The sequence below is a fragment of the Plodia interpunctella genome, chromosome 20, assembly GCF_027563975.2.
Source record: "Plodia interpunctella isolate USDA-ARS_2022_Savannah chromosome 20, ilPloInte3.2, whole genome shotgun sequence".
NCBI classification, from domain to species: domain Eukaryota; kingdom Metazoa; phylum Arthropoda; class Insecta; order Lepidoptera; family Pyralidae; genus Plodia; species Plodia interpunctella.
This window is the reverse complement of record NC_071313.1, coordinates 6457439-6470826: the sequence shown is the minus strand read 5'-3', so window position 1 is coordinate 6470826 and position 13388 is coordinate 6457439. Positions and strand designations below refer to the sequence as shown.

The 13388-nt window shown below is 35.0% G+C and overlaps 1 protein-coding gene across 1 annotated transcript in view; it reads right to left on the bottom strand.

Moving 5' to 3' along the window:
* Positions 1–13388, bottom strand: part of Sbf (SET domain binding factor) — a 63274-nt gene that overhangs the window by 40067 nt on the left and 9819 nt on the right. The window lies entirely within an intron of this gene.

Sequence of the window (13388 nt, the reverse complement as noted above, 5' to 3'; positions counted from 1 at the left end):
GGAGCAGTCCACCTTCGAACTAGATGTTAGTCCGCATCTCAGAGGCGGTTTGCCACCGGAATGGCGTAAGGATTATAACTACTTGTAATAAAAAGATTTTGACCTAGATGACGACCGCCTGTGATCGAATGGTGCCATTTGTACACAAATCTGACATGTATACTCGTATGTATCATTCAGACCACCACTTTCCGGTGAAGGCAAACATCGGTGAGGAAACCTACATACTATATAGTAGCCGTAACTCACGTCGAATACCTTTAGGTGGCTAATAACACAGTTGACAATTAAAGCAGCGTCATGGCAAGACGAAAATTCACCTAATAAATAAACAAATTAATTTGCCTGTACTATCAATAAACACATTAAGTCATCATGACAAGCCGTAAATCCGACTAATAAAATAGTCAAATGAGCAGGTCACATGACGCGGCACGATTTCGCATAGGGGTTGAAGGGGTAGGGGGTGGTAACGTGACCGTATCCAGCAACAACGACCCCGAATGACCTCGGGTAAATAACGCAGACACATCTGTTGGAAATTTCCAACTAAAGGTTACACACAACCAATTGATGAAATAATTTCAAAGGGGGGGACTCGAAATATAGGTTCTAAAGTCGGTAGTGGAAATACAGAGCGTAAAAAAGTACCAAATATGAATTACAATAATATATTTCCTAATATTATAAAAGTTTAACACATAGAAACAAAAACAGAAATCGTGACAGCAACGGCGGACTTGTCCTGTTAGTTTGTCCGTCGTCCACGTCAAAAAAAAAAAAGATTTTAGTAGTGGAAATAGTCGGAGAGTGCATGCAAATCAAATCATTTATTTGTCAGAATACAGAATTACTATCAGGTGGTCATGATATAGATAGAACATGCATTCTGCCTTATAGGCGTACAAATATTTAAGTGTCAATTAATAAAATTGTCAATAATACCATAAAAATTTATAATATAATAACAATATCAAGAATACCTCAAATAATATAAAATCAATTTAAAATTAAAGTATCAATAATAATAATTTCTCAATCAATTTAAATCAAAAATCAAATTAAAATGTATATAATACCCATTTAGATTTGATTATACCAAAAACTTTATCGAGACCTTACTGGTGCCTCCATTGCAGATACTCATCGACAGAATAGAAACATTTTTCTTTGATCCACAACTGCAGTGTTTTCACGAACTTTTTTATCGGAAGTATTTTAATATTGTTCGGAAGCGCATTGAATAATTTACCACACATGGCGTAACAGCTTTTGTAGTAAGAGGTTGTTCTTGGTACTATCGGTAACATTATTTTATCCGGGTTTCTTGTATGTCTAGGATAAATGTCTTTAGCTTTCACAAAAAAGTCCCAGTTTGTTTTAACAAATTTACAGATTTCAAAAATATACAAACATGGCAGAGTCATAAGGTCTCTAGATCTTTAAATAAAGGTCGACATGAATGCCAAGGAGCTTTGCCACATTGCTCTAATATACTTTAATTGTGCTATGAATGCTCTATCAACTTCAGTGGAATTACCCCACAATATAAGACCATACTTTAGAACTGAGGAGACATATCCATGGTATGCTGTCAAGACTGTACCCTTTGTTGATTGCTCTGTCAGTGTCCATAGAACATACACAAATCTATAAAGTTTTTTGCAAACTTGGTCTACATGAGCCTTCAAATTAATATTTTCATCCAATACAATACCAAGAAAGGTTGTTTTGCTAATGTCAGAGAGTATATGATTATTATAATTTATATTGAATTTGTCAACATTTTTCTGAAAATACTGAAATTGCATTATATTAGTTTTTGTCAAATTTATTTGTAGATGCTTCTTTTAGTCGCAGAATAAAACTAGTAACTACACAAGATTGTGTAGTTACTAGTTTTATAGATATACAAATTCTGAAAACATATTTGGTAATATCCAAAATATATAGTTTATATGTAGATATTTGTGTGTTTTTGTTGAATGTTTCAAAAACCTTTCGCTCGAGACCTGGCTTTACAGACGCAGACCGTTAAATGCCAGGGAAGCAAGCTAGGCTATTTCCGCCGGCGCCGCGCGTGCCTCGAACGAATAATGATTAGGCTGCTACACTTGCTGCATTCATTAACTTGTCTACTGGCTGCGACGTCTGGTGTCCAGGAATTTCGGAATCCATATTATAAAACAAAATCCTTTGCCGCGTATATCTTTTTGTTTATATAAGAATATAAACAGACAGAAATATTTGTATTTTTGTTTTTTGTTTGTAATGAATAAACTCAAAAAATACTACTACTAAAAGGCGGATTTTGATGAAATTTGGCACAGAGATAGGAGACACCTTCAGGAGTGACACAGTCTACTTTTTATTATGGTTTTACCACATGACAGAAAAATCCAAAAATCAAGCACTTATTCTGTTTTAACATTTTAAATCTCGTTGTAGTAGAAATTAATCCGTTGCATTAGCATTCGACTCGGGAATGTTAACATTCATTTTATCCCAACTGCCAAGTAATTTCGGATCAAGTTTCCCGTCCCGTCTGGCAACAACATTTGAACCTTAATACTTCCGAATAAGAAAAAAAAATGAGTACAGATATCATGTTGATTTTGATCTGCAAGTTTGAAACTAAACTCTAGGTAAATAGGGTAGAAATTTGCTTAACTTTATAGATGCCTGGCGCTTACTTCGATCAAAGGACCGTTTACACAAGAACTTAAAGTTGTGTACACACAGACAGTTGATGAAATAGTGAACATGGATTTACGAGTTTACTTAGAGGAAGTTGCGGACAGGATAACATAACCAATGAATCAAACACTTTTGTCTGTTTTGAAATCGTGTGAACCATTTTTTAAAATGTATTTTCTTTAAAATCAATCACTTTTACATGGATGAATACATAGTTTGTACGGATTACGTGTAGGTAAGTTCTTAGTTCTTTTGTCTTATTTTTTAGAAGTAAGTAAGTACATTATTTTTTAGTTATATCTCGCTTAGTCCTCAAATAGTAAGCTACATTGTCTTATAGGAATCAATTTTGCATGTTGTAATAAAACGGGCTCCATGAAAATATTTGTCTTATTGAAAAATAAGTGTTTATTTAAATTTGTAATTTACGGGTTGGTAAAAAGATTTTAATAAGATTTAATTAATTTCGCAAAGATGCCATTTAAAACTGTTGAGAAGCGCTGTTTTAAATCCTTACATATTATGAAACAAAGTTCTCTGCCGCGTCTGTCTGTTCGCGATAAACTCTAAAGCTACTGCATGGATTTTTATACGGTTTTCACCGATACATAGTGTGGTTCCTAAGGAAGGTTTAAGTGTATAATTAATTATGTTCTAACCGAGCGAAGCCGGGCCTTTAGTTGATGATAAAAATGTAATATTACGGTTTTATTGTCACAATTCATTAAGAAGCAGCTAATATATATTTTTTAAGAAGAAAAAATGCTGTTGCCCACTGTAAATATCGAACAGCAAATTTTGAAAATATGATCATCAGTCCAACTAATTATCAAGCAACACAAAATCTTATTGGGCTCAATAATAACAAGCCAACCAATGGGGATAGAGAATAACTATAAGTGGACCAAAATTGGTATTTGGCATCGCCTTTGATAAAAGGCCTCAAGCATCGCAGTACGAACGCTCCAATTAACTATGGCACATGGAAGTATGATATCTTTTGGATAGGGCATTTTATAAATCTCTATGAAACCCAAACCGTTGATTTTTTTTTTGACATTTTGGACGTTGTTATGTAAATAGACTGCATCCAATACAAAACCATCCAACGAAAAATAGATAAAATATAGGGAATCAACAAAATGAAAAATGTTATTAAATGCCTATATTAAAAAAAAAAACTAAGTAGTCATTGGTCATAATAATGATCTGCGCCTATCTCAATGTTGTGTCTAGAGAATGCAATTCAATCTAACATTGATATGGATGAGGTAAACAACCTTAAGGTTCACTTCCTTATCGCCATTGAACTATGTAAACAATGACGACGATCACAAAGTATGGATACAACAGAGAGTAAGCACTGTTGTCAAACAAAGCGTCAAACAGAAATACAAAGCTAGACCGGGAGGGTGTGAGTGAAAGAGAAAAAGTACAGAAAACACTAGTTGAGAAATCGTAGTCACGTTTAGCCGTGTACTCGTACAGTCTGTCACAGAGAAATCTGACCCCCCGCGATTTGAACACCATCTCTTAGGGGGTCAGATTTCGAGATCTGTGGCAGACTGTACGCGCGCGATTCTCGCATGTCTGTATTTGTCGCAAAATGTGATTTGTAATTTCTATTGAACATATGGCACTATAAAAATATGCGCTATACCTATGTTCAATATTAATAATTATATTATATAGTGTGTATTTTAAATGTAGTGTTTTGTTAATTATCACTTAACAAAACACTTAAAACACCTATCACGTTTTGCATATATACATATTAAAATTATCTGATAATGAATTACCTTATCAGATTATAAGAGCTTTTACGACTAAGTGGAAAAGCGATTTATAAGTTGCTAAACATAATTCCATAGTGGATTAAACAACTGCAGAGCTGTTCTTCTGTACCTACTCTATTTTGTGATTTGGAGACGAACAAAATGGAATTACATCGTGGGAATTAGCTTATAGCCTTGAATGCTGAGTGCTGATTATAAAACGAGTTTACTTGCTATTGGAACATTATGTCACCGGTTTTTGTGAATATGACTGCTTTCTACACCTATATTGTACCTCTGTGTAATAAAAAAGTGTTATCCTAGAAATTTTAAAATATTAGGAAATGTTGCCTTTGTGATATGAGTAAGCACCGCAAGCATACAATTCAACAAAATAACTAATTTGAAAAATATTTACCATAAAATTTTGCGTGAAAGAGTAACAAACATACATCCTCACAAACTTTCGCATTTACTCGTATAATATTAGTAGGATTAATAAATATGTTTTAAACATTTTTGTGGAATTTAAATTTACTTGTTCCATATTTTCTTATCATTTCTATTATAAATTATTATAAGTATAGTATACATATTGCGATATAATTGGTATACCGGCCACCGCATCCACCCAAACCCAATTCTGACATCTAATCATTAAATCCATCAAACAAGGTCGTCGACACGAACGGCGATGTATGTACAAGATGCGTAGAGTATCCACACGTTTCATATACAAAGGGACTATACCATCGTATGGTCAAATAATAATATAGTCCCGATATGTTGGAATACGGTTTTTTTTTAATTTAATAATTTGGATGCATTTGGCCCAAATCTAACCTGATGGGAAGCGAAGATGAGGCCTAGGGTGCTACACGTCAGCTCAAAAAATGCCTATCCTCTCTTGAAGATCCCTAAATTGTAGGTTTCGGGAATGTCAACCCGCGAAGGGGATTCAGTCGCGTAAAAATATCATTCGCAAAAATTTACCAACTCTGTTGTCTTGAAAGAATAAAAAAAGCGTAATTCGAAAATACTTCAGCATTTTCATTTTACCCAAATGTCCCATATTTAATCAGAAGCCATGGCTACCCTAAAGTTAGGAGAAAATAATGTTGGACGCCGACAAATTTATCGTTAACTTCTGAAAACCATCAACTTTACTCAATCTCTAACGCAAATCGTCTGAATGGACGGGGTATTGCCCGCGGTGTACAGGAATTCACACTGATTGATGAAACAAAATACTCAAGAAATGATACTTCTACAGTTTTTACTATAAACCGCGCTATGTATAGTAGTAAGCAAAGCGTAATTTAAATATCTTACTTTTATAGCGGTCATACATTTTTTACTGAGGTGAGAAGCGGTGGTAGTGGTTAAGACGCCCGCCTGTGGATCGAAAGGTCCGAGGTTCGATTCCTACTGGTGCCACATGAGTTTGTATACTAATCTGACTCATGTATGTGTTTTCACCAATTACCAACTGCTTGCGGTGAAGGAAAAATCGTGAGGAAACCTACACACTAGATTATTAACTCGTGTGTGAAATGGGGTAAAGCAATGGCAAACCACTCCATTAATAGTGCCAAAAAAGTTGTTGTATTGTAGGAATAGGGCATGAAGAAGACCAGTTTTAACAGTAAAAAAAAATAAAAGAGCTTATGAAATAAAAAAAAATAAACTTGGTCATTGACTCATAATGACGACAAAATGACTACATCGTGGGACAATCAGATTGTTATTCATGCATCATCATAGACTTATAAAATAAATGCATAATGCAGTTCTGTTCTGCGTTCTGCGTTGTCGATTAGTGCATCGCACCGGAAGCGGGCCATCAGATGCGACCGATGGGGGCAGGGGCAGGTGCATTTGCATTAGATTTTTTTAAAGTTCCGTGCGAGGGTGCTACGGATGACGTGATCTTCAATTATTATTATTTCCAACGAAAGTTATACAATTATAACCTTTCTTAAAACTCCAATATTATTTTTTACTTCTATTAGGTATCACATACTAACATTTTGCGTGCCGATGGCTAAATTTTCTTGCCAGAACAAACCCATTTTAATGGCTTCATCAGAAGCTGCCATCAATACAGCCTGAGTACAATAATTGTCAGTTTGTCCTTCTCTCACATCAAAATGGAGCATTGGATTTGGGTGATTTTGGGTGATGGAGAGTGACATAAGCTATGCTATTTACCCAAGCAATAGATATGCTATCTCACTTAATGACTATTATGTAAAATCGACGTTATCTTAAAGAAGGAAGAGTTAGTTCACCGATAATTACATGGTATAATTAATTGGTTACATGGCTTTTTTCTGCAACAATTGTGTACAATCATCGCAATCGCACCATCTAAAGACTAGAATCTTCAGTACCACGTGGTGCCACTTGTAAGTATATTATTAATTATTTCAGCATTTTTATAAGTACTTATAGAACCTCTCGCTATTAAAACAACGCAGTCATATAATCACAACAAAGTATTTTCTACGCAACTATTTAATTATGTAAATTGTCTTTCGACGGTACGCGACGGTGCGTGACTCCTGTGTGCGGTGCGTGTCTTTTTTTATCTGGGTATCAAAATTTCGTTGTATATTATAGATTCGGTTATGCTGTTGATTTCTAGGAATCCGTAAAATAAGCAGGTACTCAAAAACCACGTAATACGTGTAACTCCATCATAATTTTGATGTCGTCAATGACGATATGCGTGCCAATGGTCTGAAGACCTGCGAAGTGGAGACGAAATTATAGCAAAGCGGTGCCTGGGAAGTGCGGAAAGTGGAAATGGAAGAAACCGGGGAAACACTCAGATGAGAGACAGAGAAGTATAAAATAACACATTTCTTACCAAATTCAGCACATAAAACTATCCAAATTCACTGCAAAGTGATCAAAGTGATTACTTACGCATGAGTTTCCTTGCTTGATATGTAGTTGACTGTACATAGAAAAAACCCTAGCTCCTCAATTAAATACAGACATGATGCCACAATGACATTTTTTCATTCCATCATAGTATTCACAGAAGAATACTTTAAATGCAGTGATGTCATCAGCATGCAATGTTTGTAGGCTTGTTCTCTCGGAATATACCTAATTTTAAAATAGTTTTTGATGGAAAACATGTGTTACGTTTACGTGGTTACATGTCCGCTAAATATATAAGTACCTTAAATAAATGAATGGACACATGAACACATGGACGAATCGCACAAATTGAATTAGTCAGTAATTTAATTCATGACATGGGACACTAACTAAAAGATTCAACTTAAATTTTAAATATTCAGCTATGATCGACCAGTATGACCAGAAGCTTTGAAGGCTATACGACATCCACGGAACGATAATAGTGTTCCTATTCTAGGGCGGGAGCCATAAGCTACAATGAAAAAATGTAACAATCACACAGAATATTGTTAATGTTATAAGATAAACATGTACATATTTCATTTCCCGAATTCCCAAGAGAACGAAGCAATGAGAAAAGACAAGTTTACATAATAAAGACATAATATGAGGGACAATACTACAAGATACAATGACACTTTTAAATGTCACTTTATATATTTGCATATGTGTATACATACTTACCAGTTTTTAACAAAAATAATATTTTACCACAAGCTTTTATTGTCGTCAGTGAGATCTTATTTACTAGTCAAGTCCGTGCAGTGAACAATTGAGGATTTCCCTCGTTGGGAGGCGAACCTAGGTGCACCATCATGTTTATCAGAATAATGCGATGGGATCATGAAAATTAAAATTTTGTAGCACAAGCGGAGGTACATGATATTTAACTTACAACATTTGATTTCTGACAAACATCGGAAAAGATAAAATAAAGTTTCGATGCTCTATTATGCAGCAGTGGGACACATGAAGAGCCTATAAAAGGAAAAAATATTTAATCTATCACTAGTTTGAATTTAATGTCCTGTACAAAATAAAACACAAACAATTACATAATATTCAATATCAAGTAACTTGACACTCGATTACATCATAATGCGGCAATCTAACTGATTGCTACCGACAACCCTCATCATGACGTATAGCAGACCACAACTACGCAGTGACGGAAGCGCGTCGCATACTCGCTCGATACAATCTATTAAAGTTGGTTAGTGGTCTTGTAATAGCTTTTAAAGCTTTTTGTCACTGTTTTTTACCATTATTACACTAGCTTGCTCGCGTAATTAGAAAAATCAACCTAGTACGCTAGAATTAAAATTTAACAAATTCAACAAGAATCAATTCAATATGTTTGTGTAAGGTGTGTTCTAATTTATGACAAATCGCATACTTATACTTAATTTCTAACTAATTGTTCAATGAACTATAGGAAAATTTCATTAATATTGTTTTAAGTGATCTTCATGAAGCATTTGAATTCGTAGTTCATAAAAAAGCTAAGGAACTAATGACCACATATTTAAATTAAGTTTACCAATTTTATATTATCTCAATAGAATCCAAGGTAAAACTAATAAACAATAACAATAATGGTCACCAGAGGATAATAATTACAAAAAATCATAAATAGTGTTAGGTGTTCCGCAAGGACCTATATTAGGTCCATTTTGTATATGCAATTATACATATCGTTGTGTGCACACAGTGCGTGACCGTAATACAATGCTGCCTCCGTAACATGAGAGTTATGAGTAAGTTATTTTTGCGCAGCGGCTTTAACGACTTTAATTTTGAAACTAGATTTGAAAGCAACCATGTTAAATTACTTCAAAAACTAAAACCTCCGCCTGCGTCTCTCTATCTCTAGTGCAAAATTCATCAAAATCGGACCAGTAGTTTTTGAGCTTATTGATTACAAACAAAAATACAAAAAAAAAAATCTAAATAATATTAGTATGGGTTGAAATCCTGCGAGGACAAGGACCGACCCTTTCACAGACCAGTGAACAAATGGTAATCGACGGAACCAATCAGCTCATATTTCCGGCAATGGACGACATTGTTCCGGATGTTCTGCCATGTTAAATTCGTTGCTAACCCAATTTTTATAACACTGTACTATTACTATCTAATACATATAATAAAACTGTAAGCGCGCTATGTTTGTACATAGGAGATATTAAAGAATAATAGGGTTATTTATAGGACAAATAGAAGCCATGACATTTTTTGCCTGTCTTTATGTTTATTTGCGCTAAAACTACTGTATGGAATTTGATGCGGTTTTCACAGTTGTATAGTAGATGGTCAAACTAAAATCTGGAATAGGTTTCATCACGATATGTTGCTTAGTACCCGAGACATTGAGAATAATAAGTTATGAGCGGATGCTAAATAGAGTAGTGATTATTTCTTCACGACCATTATTTATATTCAGAATATTCATGAATGAATCGCATCTACATCTAATATATACTGTATTAATAGTTTATAGGTGCAGCAACACCCATCAATAAATCCACATAATGACCAGATCACATAAATATTAGCTCTAACTCCAGAAAACAAAACAAACGCCGGAAGCTGTCCATAAAACTTTAGTTTACATTCAAAGAAAGCCTCGCCATGAAATAATGAGACTACAGAACTGTGCTAAATTACGTACCAAACCCTTGTTAAAACCACAGTTGAAGCCAGCCAGGCTTAGAGACGTCACAGTGGGGAATGCAATCGAGAACACGCTCAGATAAGAGTGATAGCTTACGTCGATCCCCCGGACAATGAGACGTCACAGCCGAAAACTTAAAACACGATGAGATGAGATAAGATGAGAGCGAGAGCTAACCTAATAATGACTTTCCTATGAAGCGTAACTTTATCCTCTTTATTCTTGGTAAGTCGTAAAAGTCCAGAGTATAAATATAAATACCCACTACACTGTTAGTTTAGACTTTGCTCGTTCAAATTAAAACATTGTTTGAATTGTTTCCATGACCAACGGTTATTGTTCTTTGAACGCCTATCAGCGTTTAGTGTTGTAATAAATTCCTATATGGAAAAAGAGCAGAAAAGGAAAGCACGATATGTTGCGCGTCAATCGGCTGCTACGGGCTATATTTTAGCATTAAGATAAAATATAGCCTATAACAATATTGGATTATGTACCTTTCTAATGGTGAAAGACTTTTTGGAATCGGTTCGGTAGTTTATAGTTTTTCATTGTATTATAATTTTTCATTACACAATGTAGTCACAGTCCACTATGACTGTGAACTTTGCAGATTATAAAAAGGGATAGCCAAATCAAATGTAACGTGTATACAAATCAGAAATATCGTCAATCAATATATCAATACATATCATAAAACAGTACAAAAAAAAACCTGTACATTGAAAAAAAATCTCGTTTGTTTGTCTGTATGTCTGTCTGTTTGTACACGCTAGTCTTCGGAACTACTGGACGGATTTGAATGAAACTTTTTGTTATATAGCTATTAAGCCTGGGCAACATATAGGGTATAAATGATTTTGAAAACTGGAACACCGATGGAGAACAATGATGGTACAGATAAACTATAGGAAATATAGAAATTATTCCTTAACAAAAGTTGTTCAGCCTGATGAGCATTTTCTGTTGAGATATAAAAATCGAAGATCTGGAACACCTGATGTAGACCCATGATGGTACGGCTAAACTATAGGAAATATAGAAATGACGCCCTGACAAAAGTTGTTAAGTCTGATGAGCATTTTCTGTTGAGGTATAAAAATTTAAGCTCTAGAACACCTGAAGCAGACCCAGGTTAGTCCAACGGAACTATAGGAAATAAAGAAATGACGCCTTAACCAAAATTGTTCAGCCTGATGAGCATTTCCTGTTGATGTATAAAAATCGAAGATCTGAAACACCTGAAGAAGAGTCATAATGGTCCAGCTAAACTATAGGAAACATCCAGTCGTATGAGCATCTTCTGTAATAGGTATCATTACGCTTTGTCTACTGTACTACAGTTAAATTTCTCTAATAATTCTGACTCCTTACCAAAAATTGCTCGGCCACGCGAACGAAGTCGCGGGCATCAGCTAGTTTAATAATAAAAAAACAATCATGGTGTTGTGGTAAATCAAAAAAATGTATAAAGTTTTATTGTGACCACGAAGCAAAAGTGAAGAGAAGACACCTAATTCATTGTCAATTCTCAAAAGCTGTGTGACGATAAGCGGTGCTGAGGAGTGGTGTTGAGGAGTGGTGCTGAGGAGTGGTGCTGAGGAGTGGTGCTGAGGAGTGGTGCTGAGGAGTGAAGAAGCGGTGCCACGGCTCCGCAGCTTTATGTGACGTCTGTGCAAGTCCATCTCTATATTTGGTCCGTGATCGTAACATAATAACACCATAGAATGAGAACCGGCTCCCTTATTTCCTAGCGTAATTTTCACTCAAGTATTTCCATTATTTTCTTGTTCGTCTCAGGAAAACATCTAACAACCAGTCTGGGTAACTTGCGAAACTTGTTAAGGAATCCCTTTTGCAGAAAGCAAGTTTTAAACTGTAAAGTGTCAGATTACAGAAAGATACTTCATGTGTGGTGTACACATGAAGTATCTTTCTGTAATTCTTTTTATATACATATAAATAATTTTTGTGACTACCAAACTTCTCAAAATAACGGTTGGTTTTTTTATATAACTCGTAATCTTTATGTGTACTCTCATATAAAATTGTTAAATCATTTTAACGAGGTATATGAAGTTGTAACAGGAGTTCATATAAATACAGTTCGATTGGCTTATACGTGCTTATTAGACTTGGCCAATGAGCGTGTAAGGCTCTCTCTCTCTCTCATTTGCTATCTCTCTCTCAAATCCTTTGATTCACGGACATGAAACAGTATAAAATTACTTTATAATTTAAAGACACACAGGCTGTGATTTTACAACCGACCGCAAGCGAGACGTCTATCATGCAGGTGCCTATCCTGCCTCTAATGCTTTTTATCCCTTACTCACCTAATACAACATAAACGGAAGAATATCAATTGATCCTACTTCCCACACGCCGCAAGCTAGCTAAAGCTACTAAACATTTTAAATTCCCTTTAATTTGTCAGTTGTTGATATATGAATAATGGTATATATAGATATTTTAATCAGTCGATATTTTCATAACGCTGATAAGCAATGTGTGACGAATCGATTACATTATATAGACGTAATCTCGTATCAATAATTTCGAAAAGCACGTAACAAAATCGTTTTATGAATACAACCAATAGGTACAACATTGATTTAAAACATTACATGGTCTCCCGAAATGCCAAGCCATATTATAAAGGCGAAAGTTTGTATGTTTGTTCGTTTTTCACACTCAAACGGCTGCGCTACTATTTATCAAGTTTGGTATTGAGGTAGCTGATACATGATGAAAAGTTTAAGGTGATATAGGTATCTTTATCCCGAAAGTAGGCTACTTTTTAACGCTGTATCAACAGCTAATTATTAAAAAAACACTAATAGAAAGTCGCAGCGAGAATGACTTAATCTACGTCTCTGGGCATAAATAAATAACGGTACAATGTCGATTGCCGATCATTATGTTAGTATTTAGCCAAACGACATTGACCATTACGCAATCACCAGTACCCACCAGCGGGACATCCGGGGAGATAGTCCACATTGAAGGTTATATGTTTACTGATAGCATAACCTAGTTTTCAGACAGATTTAAATGTCATTAAGACCAGCCGTTTAAATTTCCCCCTGCTGGGGCCTTCCTTTTGGATGGATCAGGCAGGAGTTATCAAAATCAAATGAAATCATTTATTCAGAAATTAGGCCTTTACAGGCACTTTTTCACGTCATATTCTAAATTAAATGATATTTACCAAAGCTACAAACTACTAGCATTTCGGAACGACCACTGCTGAGAATAAATGCCGAAAAAAACTCATTTAAACAGTGTTGGTCCCTATTATGCCAGAA